Source organism: Tachypleus tridentatus, unplaced genomic scaffold (genome assembly GCF_004210375.1).
Source record: "Tachypleus tridentatus isolate NWPU-2018 unplaced genomic scaffold, ASM421037v1 Hic_cluster_2, whole genome shotgun sequence".
Taxonomy (NCBI): Eukaryota; Metazoa; Arthropoda; class Merostomata; order Xiphosura; family Limulidae; genus Tachypleus; species Tachypleus tridentatus.
Genome location: NW_027467782.1, coordinates 26,948,580 through 26,962,002, shown reverse-complemented (window position 1 = coordinate 26,962,002; position 13,423 = coordinate 26,948,580). Strand labels below are relative to the sequence as shown.

The following is a 13,423-nucleotide window of genomic DNA, read 5'->3' as shown; positions in this document are numbered from 1 at the left end:
TTTTTTGTCTGATTAAAACAAATATCCCTGATGTTAGTCATTTGCAAGATGGAGACAATATTGAACAATGTTATCACATCAGTTCTGAAATTGTTAAGAAATAACTGGAAAATTAAAGAGTAATAAAGTTCCTCGACTAGATAATATTTCCATAAGGAGTTTGAAGGATGTTAAAATGGGAATACGTGAGCCACTTGATAATATTTTTTGTTAGTTCTTGAATAGTGGGCAGGTATCAGCAGGTTGGAAGTTGGATAATGATACCACACTTTTGAAGGGAAGAGATAAAAATTGTCCAGGTGATTACAAGCCTATTAGCCTTATATCAGTTGCATAAACATATTTTTGAAAGTATGATAAAATGTGTTTTCTAAGTTCAATGAACAAAATTTTAGATTCAGGTAGCCAACATTGTTTCAGTAAAGGACACATTGCTTTACAAATCTTATGACATTCTTTGAAGAGGCTACTGCTTAAGAAGATAAGGGTAGGAGTGTACATTTAGTGTTTATGGATTTACTAAACATGTAACATCAGCTGGATCCTTTTTCAATGACTCTTCAATTTTAAATATATTCATAATCAACTAAATCATAAAGCCTTAATGGCCAGTTTTGATGTAATCTCTGTCTTCACAAAGTCCCAACAACTGAAACCCACAAGATAGCCTAAGAACTTTATATCCAAGATCCCAACCCATTGACACACACCCCCAGCAACCAATTAGTAACCCTTATAGAATTCACTACTACCAAAACTATCTACAAATAAATGGCATGAGTATGGGGAATCCCATGTCAACATTTTTATGACACAGATTGAATCACAAGCGATCAATTCAGCCTTCTATCCACCACTATACTGGTACAGGTATGTTGATAATACAATTGCTAGATTTGCATCTACAAGAACTCAACATATTAAGAAACCAAATAAACACAGCCACAAAACTGTGTTCACCAGATGAAATTAACTATGCATTAGACAAAATAAAATGACACTTTTCCTCAAAAACCATGGAACAAATTATACACGCGCACACCTAGACCAACAACAAACAAACAACAATAAATCCCAAGATACAACAAACTACAAAACCTTATACTGTTGCATACCATATGACCCCGACATCAGCGAAAAAATAATAAACATTTCAAAAAAACTTAAAATGCAACATTCCAGTAAATATCAAATTTATTCAAAAACCAGGTAAAAACTAAAGTCCATTCTATGTAAAAACGACACTGACAAATACAACACCAACATAATTTATAAAATACAATACAACAACTGCCATGACTTCTATACTGGGGAAATAAGCAGAAACAATGGAAACTAGATTCATAGAACACAAAAACACACTTTCACATGTTTTTGAACACTGCAAATCAAATAAACACAACACAACCATAGAAAACACCCAGATATCAAGTAGGGAAACAAATATAAACAAACACAAATTCAAATAAACCCTACTTATACAACAACGAAAACCAAAATTAAACGAATATAAAGGAACACCTTTCTACGTATACTAATTAATAACTTAACATCCACTTGCAATACCCCTACAGTCCCATACCTGTTTATACTCTTGTCCATAAGAAAAGTCACACTAAAACTCTCTCTTTTTTAATCTGAAGATGACCTAGGAAAGTTGAAATATTGTTCTCTCCTTATCAATAGAAGTGTTAATACCCATACCAGCCATTCTGAGATCAAATTTGCTCTTGGATAGAAAGATGGCTGGATGGAAGAAGGTAGAGGGTTTGTTTTTTTTTTAAATGGAGTTCAATTAAATTTGATTGATGTCACAAGTAGGCATACCTCAGTGTTTGGATGTATGCTGTTATTGATTTACACAATAATATGGATAAAGTAATGATTAAATGATGCTTAAAATTGCTGATGGTGTTAACCATACATTAACCTATTTTGCATATGTTGCAACCTCTCTACATAATTACATTCAAAATCCAATTTATCTACTTTGATATTAATGTATTGCATTAAACCTAATGTCAAAACATAATTAATAAATAAAAATGTTAATATTATACCATATTTAAGTTTCTAATTTTATGTGGAAGTATCTTTAAAAAATTCTCAATCTTCCTTAGTTATAGAATCGATAATTTACTTTCTAAGTCTCTCTTTGTATTTAATTTATTGACCTTTCCTTTCAGAAGTACACAATTTAATATAAGCTGCTTATTATAATATAATTATTATTTGAACAGAGTGAAATGTTTATAGCCTTCAATCTTTGTGTACAAGGCCATAAACTAGAAAATCACTCACTTGACATACCAATCTGCCACATCCTCTATTTCACAAATTGCTGTTACTCCTTTGTAACATTTAATACTACATTATATATAACCAATAAAAAGTTAAAGTTTAAATTACATGTATTGTTTCCAAAACATACCTCCTCTCACACTACAGCTATTCTTGACTGCCAGCATTTCTTCATTTGTCTATCAAAGCATTGGTCTGATTATTTTCTTGCTTGCTCCATTCTTTTATATCACACTTAATTGCCCTAAGTGATATTTGTCTCGATACACTCTCCATCTACATCAGTTGGTATCCTGGTTCTTCATGTAAACATCTTAATCAGATAAAGTTACCACTTTTGCTTGACAGTATCACTAATGGGTTTTCCAGTGCTGTGATTTTTCAGAGATACTTTTAGCATTCTTCATGTCACTTGGTTTATTTTTTTAAAAAGAAAAATTTATTATCAAACTAATTTTCAGTGATTTTGTTTATTGTGATATTGAAAAATATATTTAGTTTGGTGTTTTTTGGAAGTTGAGGCTCTGAGGCTGCAATTATGGGTGCTTCTTGACGTTCCGGAAAGAATTTAGAATAGTTTTTTGCTGCAACTTCCTTTGGCCTGTTAGCTTTTCAGTCTCTTCTTGGGACAGTGGTAAGTTTACTGATTTAAAACACTGGAATTTCAGGTTCAGTTTTCCAGATAGCTCAATGCTGGTTTGCTCAAATGAAACAAACTTACCTAATTAAATGTTGTCCCAAACAATGGTAATAAATACAGTCTTTAAAAGAAATACACAAGCAGGCCACTTTCGGATAAGCTGCTTCAAAAGTGTTTTCTTCATTTGGTTCATTAAGGGTATGATGTTTTGGGTCTTTTCCCTGATTACTTTTGAGCCTGCACACCTTACTTGATGGCTGAAAGGCCTGGAAGCAAATATTTAGTTTTTTTCTCCATCTATAACATTGTGTTTTATGCAAAGAGCTTTGCTACTCAGTAACATGAAGGAACAGTTATGACTTATCCATCAAGGTTGTTGGAACTATGTGATTTAGCCTACCACTGCTACATGAAAACTCATCCCAACTCTTAAATAATGCATCTGTTTCTCAAACTTAAGGGTTCTAAGGTGGAGTTTGTAGTTAACCTGAATAGGTCAATGGCCTCTGGTGGGTTAGTGGAAAGTTTATGGACTTACAACTTTTAAAATCCAATGTGTTTTTTCCTGACAACAAACTGTTGGAAGGTTCTCAGGATCAGCAATTTCACTGAAGACAAGTTGAACTCATTGTAAGCATGCACACATGCTGTTACATTCATCTTTGTCATTGTTGATGTGTCATGTTTCATTGCACTTACAAAAGATTATACATCTGTGCCTCTTCAAGGGTCCTGACCACCTGGCATTAGCCTCTTCTTACATTGGTACCAAAATAGATTCTTTTCATATCCAAGGCTTCTGCTGCTTGGTCTGAATGCTGCCAGCAGCATCAGTGATCATTTTCTACCTTCAGGTTCTGTGGCAACTTAGCCCTAAGAATTTTTGGACGTGTAGTAACCTTAACCAAGGATCTGTGGGAACTCCATATCCTTAAATAAGGGTTAGTCACTTACTTTACACCTTCCTTGTCATTATCAATCAAACCTGTAGCATATCCATTACCTGCAGATCTTCAGACTTTAGAACTTGTGGCTATCAGAGTTTGGTTGGTGTTGGGGTAAGAAGAGTACTAGTTCTTTCAGGGCTTTATTTCCATCAATTATTGGTCCTAAGAAGACAAGAAATTGGTGTCTAGTTGTTAATCTTTCTCATCTGTATCAATACTTAGATTTTCTAAGGTACACAAGTTGCTCATTCCTCATTCTGAGTTTCCATTTATTTTGCTGGGATTGTGGATGTCCAAGTTTTTTGTAGTTGGTTCCATTTTGCACATTACCACAGTGGTGGTACACCAACACTATCAGCATTTTTTGTGCACAAGGGTCAGGTGCTGCAGTTCGAGGTTTTTACCATCAGACTAGCATCGGTGTCACATTGGTTCTATTGAATCATATAAGCTTTTTTCATCACCTTCATTGCCTGGCACTGTGCACCATTGGATCAAAAGTGAAACAATTTGTAAGTAGGTCAAATGCATGTATGATGCTGAGATGTAGCATTGAAGCTCAGTATTATTGAACAAATTAACTTGTCCATGGCACTGTGCTATTGATCTGCTTGAACGAGTTATCTCATCTATGGCACTGAACAGGTTAAACCAAGACAGATTGTTCTAACAAAATAGTTGATTGGTTATGCCTGGTTTTGGCAAGGGATGCATTCCATTAGGATATAACAGATTTACAATTCTTGGCATTCTTTTCAATTGTCATGTTACTCAAGGTATTAGCAATGATTTGTTCCATTCCATTATTGGGTCCTGTTGATAGCACTAGATTTGCATCCTGTTCCTGTTTCTGCAGTACATTCATAAATGGCTACTTCTTCTATTTCATCTTTAGTCACCTCTGTGGAGGCAGCATGATTTGACGTGGCACACCCAGCTATCCAGAAGTTAAGCTACAGGTATGGAGGTTATGCAGTTCTTTGCATAGTACAAGCATTTAATTTTTAAGGTTACTATGTGTCTTTCTCAGTTTTTGCTTTGTTCTGTGATGGATATTTGGCTACAAAAATGACACACATTGACAATGGTGGATTGAGAAGAGGTTGAATCCACTTCAATCTTAAGTGCCAACCATAACATGTATTTCGATCAGGCTATTTGGGAAATATTTTTGCATCTTCCCTGTAAAAGATGGCCATATTGATTACCATCTGATACAACAAAATATTTTTTTCAGTTCCTTTACTTTCCAAATTCCTCAAGTTAATTTGGGGTCTTTGGGTACTGGTATGTTGAGGTTGCATAACATGCCATTTTTCAACACTTGTTTGTGATCTGAGTCTCGTATGTGATGTCTCGCCTTTACCTGAAAGTTTATTTTTTGTTGCTGCTGACCTATGGACATTGCCAGTTAGAATAGTTTGTGCTGACTGTCCACAGGATGTTGTATCATTTAACCTTCATTCTTGGACTGGTCCTTTTTACCCAAGACACAATCAGGATTGGGGATAAATTATTTTTCCTGTTTTATGCCATCACAATTTTTCACTTCTGTGACTGATAAGACTTTGGTTCAAATGAAAGTGTTTTGGTTTCTTTATGTTGTGTTATTTAATTGACGAAGGTATTCTCAATAGAAATACTACATTTTATGGTTTAAGTTAAAATATCGCTAATAATTCCTGAAAGAGTAACTGACATAACACAAGAACTATCAATACAAAAAAATTCTGCATTGTAGAAGATAAGCTACATAAATATCTCTCTCCTTCAGGGAAACCTTGGTTGCATCTTTTATAGTCAGAACATCTGACAACAGAAAGCACATTGAAAGATGTTAAGTAATCAGATCTGTAATTTTCGTAAAATGGTGAATAAATCATGCCTCATACAGATACCAATAATATAGATACACTTGGCAAAATACGTGGAACAAACAACTGAATTCAATCAATGTAAATATCCAGTTACTGTAAAAATTAACACAAACGATCTTCATTAATCACTTATTCCACATCATGTGTAAAGTGATATTACAGATATTTCCCATCCACCGAGAATGAATAAAAATAATCTGGCTTATACCATACATGTTATAACAAAGTGCAGCAACAACCTGAATCACCACTAACAAGTAGATTCTGTTCTTAATAAAAAATTCAAGAGGAACCCTTTTGAAAAATGAAAACATTTTCATCAAATATCACTTTGTACTACATTTGTTTCAGCATTTAATGATGATTAGAATTAACTGTTCTAGTTTCTAAAGCTTTACACTTGACAAAAACTAGTGACATTTTGACAATATGAGGTAATCAATTGCTGTGGTGGGGAAGACAATAGTTTTGATGAAAGTTTATAAAAACTGACCTTTACAATTCAGATAAATAACAAGGAATATAATTTTATTTTAATCAATGTTTCACTTTCACAGATTTACCAGAGTTAATATGTTCAATTATTTGATGTTAGAATATTTGTTAAATTACAAAACTGCTTGTAATGTTCTATTTCTCGAGTCTGTCATAACATGTGTCTAACAATGTATAACTTATTATTTATGTTTCCTTATTGTATTAATATTATAGTTGGTTTAAAACTGTAGAAAATTATGTGTGGTGGTTGTTAATGGAAGAAAAGGAAATGTTGAAGATAGAACCATCACAAAGTTAACTACAGTATGCACACACTTTAATATATGTACGTTTGTTGTTACAATGTTTCAGGTAATGCCCTTTTTCATTTATCTCTTCCTAAATAATAAATTGTTATATGAAAACACAAAATCAAATGCTGTTTGTCAATATAATGAATAAATGTGCACAACAAAGCTTACTAACATTTGTAACAATAGGAAGTTGTGTGTATATACACGCAGCACTCCCTGTATGTACACATATGTGAACACATTCACTGCTCCCTGTATTTATATATATATAAACACACACACTTCTCCCTGTATTTATATATATGCATCAATAACTTTTTTTTTAAATTTCCCTTCCCTTAGTCTTACTACAAACTACTATTTGAGATTTGTTGTAGATTCAAAAATATATGTAGGAAATTGGAGAACACATGGGTACAAGTGATCACTGTTGTATTAAGTTTGATATTTTTCCTGGATATTGAATTCAGAATATTTTGATTCCAAATTTTAAAAATCAAATTTTGAAGGAAAGCAACAAGAATTATCCATTGTGAATTGGGCAGCTGTGTTATGCTGAGACACAAAGCAAATATGGAAAATCTTTAAAGAAAAATTTTTCAATATTCAAGGTAAATATTTTCCTTACATAAAGAACAGGGTAGCAGCAAGTAAAAACAATGTTGACTCATGAAGAGTATTGGAAGTAAAATTAATGAGAAACAAAACAAATTGAAAATTAACTAATGTAACTTCTCTTATCAATAGGGGTGATGAAAATTGTTCCAGTACTTACAGACCCATTTGTCTTACATCAGTTGTAGATCACATTTTGGAGAGTCTGATAAAAGAAAAAACTTCAAAAAGTTATTTAACCAAGTTTAGAATTTTATCAGACAGCTAACGTGGTTTCACTGATGGAAAACCTTGCCTTACAAAATCTTCTGGCATTCTTTCAAAAGGTTACTATTTGTGTTGATGAGAGTAAGAGTAGATCAGGAAGAAAGGATTGTCACAAATGTAGTTCAACCAAACTAGATTAATGTCACAAATGAGGTACCTCAGGGTTCAAGTCTTAGGACCTTTGCTCCTTTTGATATGCATCCATGACACAGATGAAAGAATGGTCAATAAATAATTAAATGTGCAGATTACATTAAGGCATAGGGTGTTACTGCCTGTGAAGAGAATGCTGCTGATTTACAGAAATATTTGTATCATTCAGTGAATTGGGAAAATGAATGGCAGATGGGATTTTATTATAATAAATGTAAAATAATGCCACTGGATTATCATTATATGAATAATAATTTGGATGGGAATAATCTAAACAATAGAGAAAAAAGGGATCTTAATATAATAGCTGATCAGTCTCAGAAGCTATCCAAGCATTGTTATTGCTGGTGGTAGAGCAAATAAAATTTTAGGTTATATCAACAGAGATTTTCAATATCAGTCTAAAGCAGTTATAATTTCATTGTATGATTCATTAGTTATATCATATTTGAAGTACTGTGTTCAGTCTTGGTATCCTTATCTTTGGAAGGGCTTTACATTTTTGAAGGGGTTCAAAGTTGAGTTACTAGAAAGATGTCTAGGATGGAGTAGTCATATGAGGAGTGGCTGAAATCTCTCATTCTGCCTTCTCTTAAAAAAAGAAGAATTGAAGGAGGGATGTGATATGATAGAGGTGTTTAAGATTGTAAAAAGAATTGATAAAGTTGATGCATCATCTTTATTCATACTTAACAGTGAGAATTGTAAGACAAAGGGACCCAAGTATAAACATTGGCAGAGTAGAAGTCACCTTTCAGGATATGTTGGAGTGTTTGTTTTTACTACGTCTTAGTCAGTAGTTGTGAATTATGGGTAAAACGTTGTTTGTTTGTTTTTTGCCAAACAAGTCATGCATTCTTGTTGAAGAGAAAACAACAGTCATGCATTTTTTGTTGAAAAACGAAGCAAGTCATGCATTCCTGTTTAAATACAAAACAAAACAGGTAATGTGTTACTGTTTATTAAAGGCAAAATATTTTGGTTTGGTTTGTTTAGAAGTAAGCACAAAGCTATACAACGGGCTATCTATGCTTTGCCCACTACATGATTCAAAACCCGGTTTCTACCGGTGCGAGTCGTCAGATATACTTCAGTGCCACTAGGGTGCAAAAAAAAAAAAAAGAAGAGACAATTTCAAATTTCCGATGATAGTGCTTGTTGTCTTGAAATCATTTTAGGTGTTATTATTATATTCTCGTTGCAAAGTTGTATAATGAATTATCCAAACTCTGTTTACCGTGGGAAATCTAAAACCAAATTTACGAAAGCGTTACTTCTTTTTTTCTTTGTAACTCTGACGATAACCAAGGAAGGTCAAAACGTTGTTTGTTTCTTTACATAAAAAAAAAATTCTCAACCCAAACGAGCCGTTTTTACATATATATAAAAGTACAGTGCATAATTATCGAAGTTTAATTTTTGTAGAGGATTTTATGTGGTAACTCAATTACAGATTATTAGTTGTCGCGAGTTATCTAAAAATAGAGTTTGACGCAATTGTTATTTGCAAATTTTAATTTTAATGGCTATTTAACAGATAAACAACAATATTACTGCTGTAAAATAAATATAAATAATGACAAAGGCGAACGTCATATTTTCTGTCGTATGCAATGCGCATGTCTTCTTTTCGAACCTGCGCAGTTGCCTTCGTTTGTTCCTTAAGCTTCATCGTTACGATTTGAAAGATAATCGAACGTTCTAGTTGTAGAAAACAAATTTTGATAAAGAGTATTTTAAGGTATTTTTCGCATTAAATCGTATCTTAAGTTAATTAGATTTATTTTAGTTTAGTCTTTGAATTGTTTTATTGCATCACAAGCCTACAAGTTGTGTTTTTCTTGTGATTCTTACCAATCGAATTACATAATTAGGCCTAATGTAGGCTTTTTCAGTCGCCAAAATGTGCATCTTTAATATAGGCGTGCTTCTAAGCTTTTCGATCTAAGCGATAATTTGTAAGTATCAGTCAGTAGGCCTAAGTATACATGCAAGTATTGTGGCAACAAGATTACTTTGTGACTGCATGTTTATCGCTCTCAGGTTCACGTAATCAGAGATTACCAATTTGCAAATTGAACAGTCCACATAAGTGGTTAGAAAAATCATTCCCCCCATCGGGTGTAAAACATCTACGCCCCTGGACTGCCAAGTGCATCATTTTCTTAAGGTTATACTTAAAAAATGTTGGAATTGAGAGTTTTTCTACACTATTTTTGATCTACTGAATAATTAGTTTCAAACATGTATCTTTTTCCTTAACATCTTCAAAGTTGAGTGTTGCACCATGTTTGCTTCTTTACATAAAAAAATTCTCAACCCAAACGAGCCGTTTTTTCATATATAAAAGTACAGTGCATCATTATCGAAGTTTAATTTTTTAAAGGATTTTATGTGGTAACTCATACACAATTTATATGTTGTCGCGAGAAAATTTCAATCTTTATCTAAAAATAGAGTTTGACGCAGTTTTTATTTGCAAATTTTAATTTTAATGGCTATTTAACAGATAAACAACAATATTACTGCTGTAAAATAAATATAAATAATGACAAAGGCGAACGTCATATTTTCTGTCGTATGCAATGCGCATGTCTTCTTTTCGAACCTGCGCAGTTGCCTTCGTTTGTTCCTTAAGCTTCATCGTTACGATTTGAAAGATAATCGAACGTTCTAGTTGTAGAAAACAAATTTTTGATAAAGAGTAGGTATTTTAAGGTATTTTTCGCATTAAATCGTATCTTAAGTTAAATTAGATTTATTTTAGTTTAGTCTTTTGAATTGTTTTATTGCATCACAAGCCTACAAGTTGTGTTTTTCTTGCCTAACACATCACACTAAAGGCTGAAACCCAATTATTTGGTCATCCTATAAGATCAGTTTATACATGTAACTCATATCTGATAGATGTACATGGAGACCTGAAATAATTATAATTATCTGAAGATTAAGGAGATGTATTCAGTATTAGACATAGAGGTTTGTCATCATCATAAGTAATGATGTCAATCATTTTTAACATAACCAGTCAATTTTTCTGAAGGCTATGATGAGTTTATAAGTATATTTTTAAATTACAAACACAAAGGAATTTTCTGACTTTGAAGTTTTTGTTCAGTTTTGTTTAAACCTTTCTATTTTTATTAATTTTACCTGACTTGTCAAAATTATGATGAGTTTGAGTTTTGTAAAACAAAACAAACAGTGTCCTCTTCCATTCTTTCTGTGAGCCTTGTTAACTCAACACCACCATTGTATTAAGAAAAGAAAAGCACTTTGAGAAAATAAAACTTTCTGGTACACATTCAACAAAGTTGTAAGAATGGTAAAACTTAAATTAAAATTTGCTAATAATATGAGCATCACAAAGTGAAAGTGACAACTGGGATTTACTTATATATTATATTTTAATGAGCAAAAGAAGAATAGTATGGTGTCAAAGTCAATGACTTCTGTATTAATTTATGAAAATCATATAAAACTAACTTTTTTCTGTTTTTTTCTTCATCAAAATGTTTACATTTTATATCTAATATTAAAAGCATTGTGATAATTTGACCCTGCAAAAAAACTAGTTTCAGAATAAATAGCCATCCATGGTTAGTTGTCTGTTCCTGCTATTCATTAATTGTGATGCTAAAATCAAAGAATGTGAAGGACAAAGGTAAATCCTGTAAGGCATAATTTTTAATAAAATATCTTTCCAAATTGAAAAATGTCAGTAGAAATATATTACAATGTCATCTGTTTGGTTGGAAAGATATTTGTAGTTTTTGACAAAAACATGCATGAGTTTATTGAAGTCTTTGGTAATTTTTACTTTGCATTTGTATATAACTCAAAATCAAATAAGTTATAAATACTTTTATAATTAGCTTTCCAGTCTGTGTACTAACACCACCAAAATCAGGTTTTGATACCAGTGTTGGGCAGACCAGAGATAGTCTGATCTGTAAGCTTCTTCATGTCCTTTGGAAAAAGAATAACTGTGGTGTATGGCTTTCTTTGGAATTAACTTGGGGTTAAAATAAAGTATATTTACATAAACCTTAGTTACAAAAGAACAGTGAATCAGTTTTAGTTTGTTTTAAATAGCACAACTTTTGCACACAAAAAAAGTTTTAATCTCTGAAATTATAATAATTTGTACAAATATGATGTTAAATTTACCCAACCTTTTTTAACAGAATAAATCAAAAACATTTTTTTAAATATTCCTATATGAAACCTCTTAACACAAGTGTCATTAATGTATGTGATGTCTCTTATCAAAGTGCTTTTTATGTAAAGATAGTTGACATGGTTTTATCAAGTTAAATGCAAATCATTGTTGCAGTCTGTTATCATACATGTTGATATTGATTCAATATCTGGTTAATATTTGTCTTCTACAATGCTAGATTTGTGTTTTTAAAACATCTGATAATTCTCAAATAACTGTGTAATTTGGTTGAATAATATATGGTTACATTTAGCAAGTGTAGTGTGTCTTAAAGTTTCTGTAAATGTCACATTTGGTTATCTAGATTAGCTGTTCAACATTAAGAAAATGAGTGGAGAAGGGCCTGATGTTGAAACAGGCCAAAGAAGTTTAGCAGGTAAGTACAGAATAAGAATATTAAATATTTCAAGACAAATATTGAAAAAGAAACATGTTTTCCATGTTGTAATGGTACAAGTTTTTCTTGTCATTTTATATATGTGTTTAATAATTTTGATTTAATATCATCATTTCAACTGTTAGTTTCTAAAGAAAAATGTGCTTTTGTCTGTTCTACAAAATGTTTTATATGTACATAAAATGTGCTTAATTTATTCTTGTGAATTACTTACCAGAGGGATTTAAAATAATAAATATGAAGTAAGATCTTTCATTTCATTCACCACTTGTTGAAACATTATACCAGTTTTAGGGAATTTAACCCCTCAATTTGCGCTTGTTGAGGCTAAATCATTAGTGGTGAAATTCTCTGAAACTGGTATAACTCACGTGACGAACGGCAAATCAAATATTTGTAGAGACACTGTAGTTAAATGACATTTATAATTGTTTTGAGTCTGATTTTTTTAAATATCTAAAAAACGATTTACAGCTAACAGGAGATTATATTCAACAAACAGTTAATTTAGAGCCATTTTTTATGATTGATTGGTCACTAACTACAGTTTGTCATTATCTCATTGAAAACGTAACCTGGCAGATATAAAAGACTGGTCAGTGTAGGTAGTGTTTGTTTGTTCATTTAATATTTAATATTTGAAAAGTAAAAAACATTTGGACATAAGAAAACCAGATTTTCCTTACAATTTACTTTTAATTTCAACAGTGAACAACATTAAAAAATTACCATTTTTGTGTATTCTTTAATGGTTTTTATTATTATTATTTCTGTTAGATTCAGAGTCTGAGTCGAGCACTTATGAAAGTGCTAAAGATATGACATCAATATCATGTGAAATTGATATTCAGATTGAGGAATCCACAGAGGTATTATTACATTGTTCAATAGTTAAAAAGAGTTTATGATTCTGTTTATTATTTATTACATGATGCATGTTTATTAGCACTTCTCCTGTTTTGTCATTACAAAATAGTTACGTTGCTAACTTTTTTTACTTAAAAACATCAACAAATATTCAAATTTCTTGTATTTTAAAGTTCTAATGGTGTATGTAAAAAAATCAAATCTTATAAACAGTTTTAATGTACAACTGTCATGTGAATTAAGTAGTTCAATAATTGAGGTATTGAATGGTGGAATAAATGTGTCTTATATACACCTTAAGTTGGCTTGATTCTTTCCAGCATTTTAAATACATATATATATATAT

The 13,423-nt window shown here is 31.7% G+C and overlaps 1 long non-coding RNA gene across 1 annotated transcript; it reads left to right on the top strand.

The window, feature by feature from the left end:
• Positions 1–9,410: 9,410 nt before the first annotated feature.
• Positions 9,411–13,080, top strand: LOC143242456 (uncharacterized). Its single transcript, XR_013022735.1, has 3 exons — positions 9,411–9,549; positions 12,118–12,189; positions 12,988–13,080. It is a non-coding gene; the product is annotated as an uncharacterized LOC143242456 (long non-coding RNA).
• Positions 13,081–13,423: the final 343 nt, after the last annotated feature.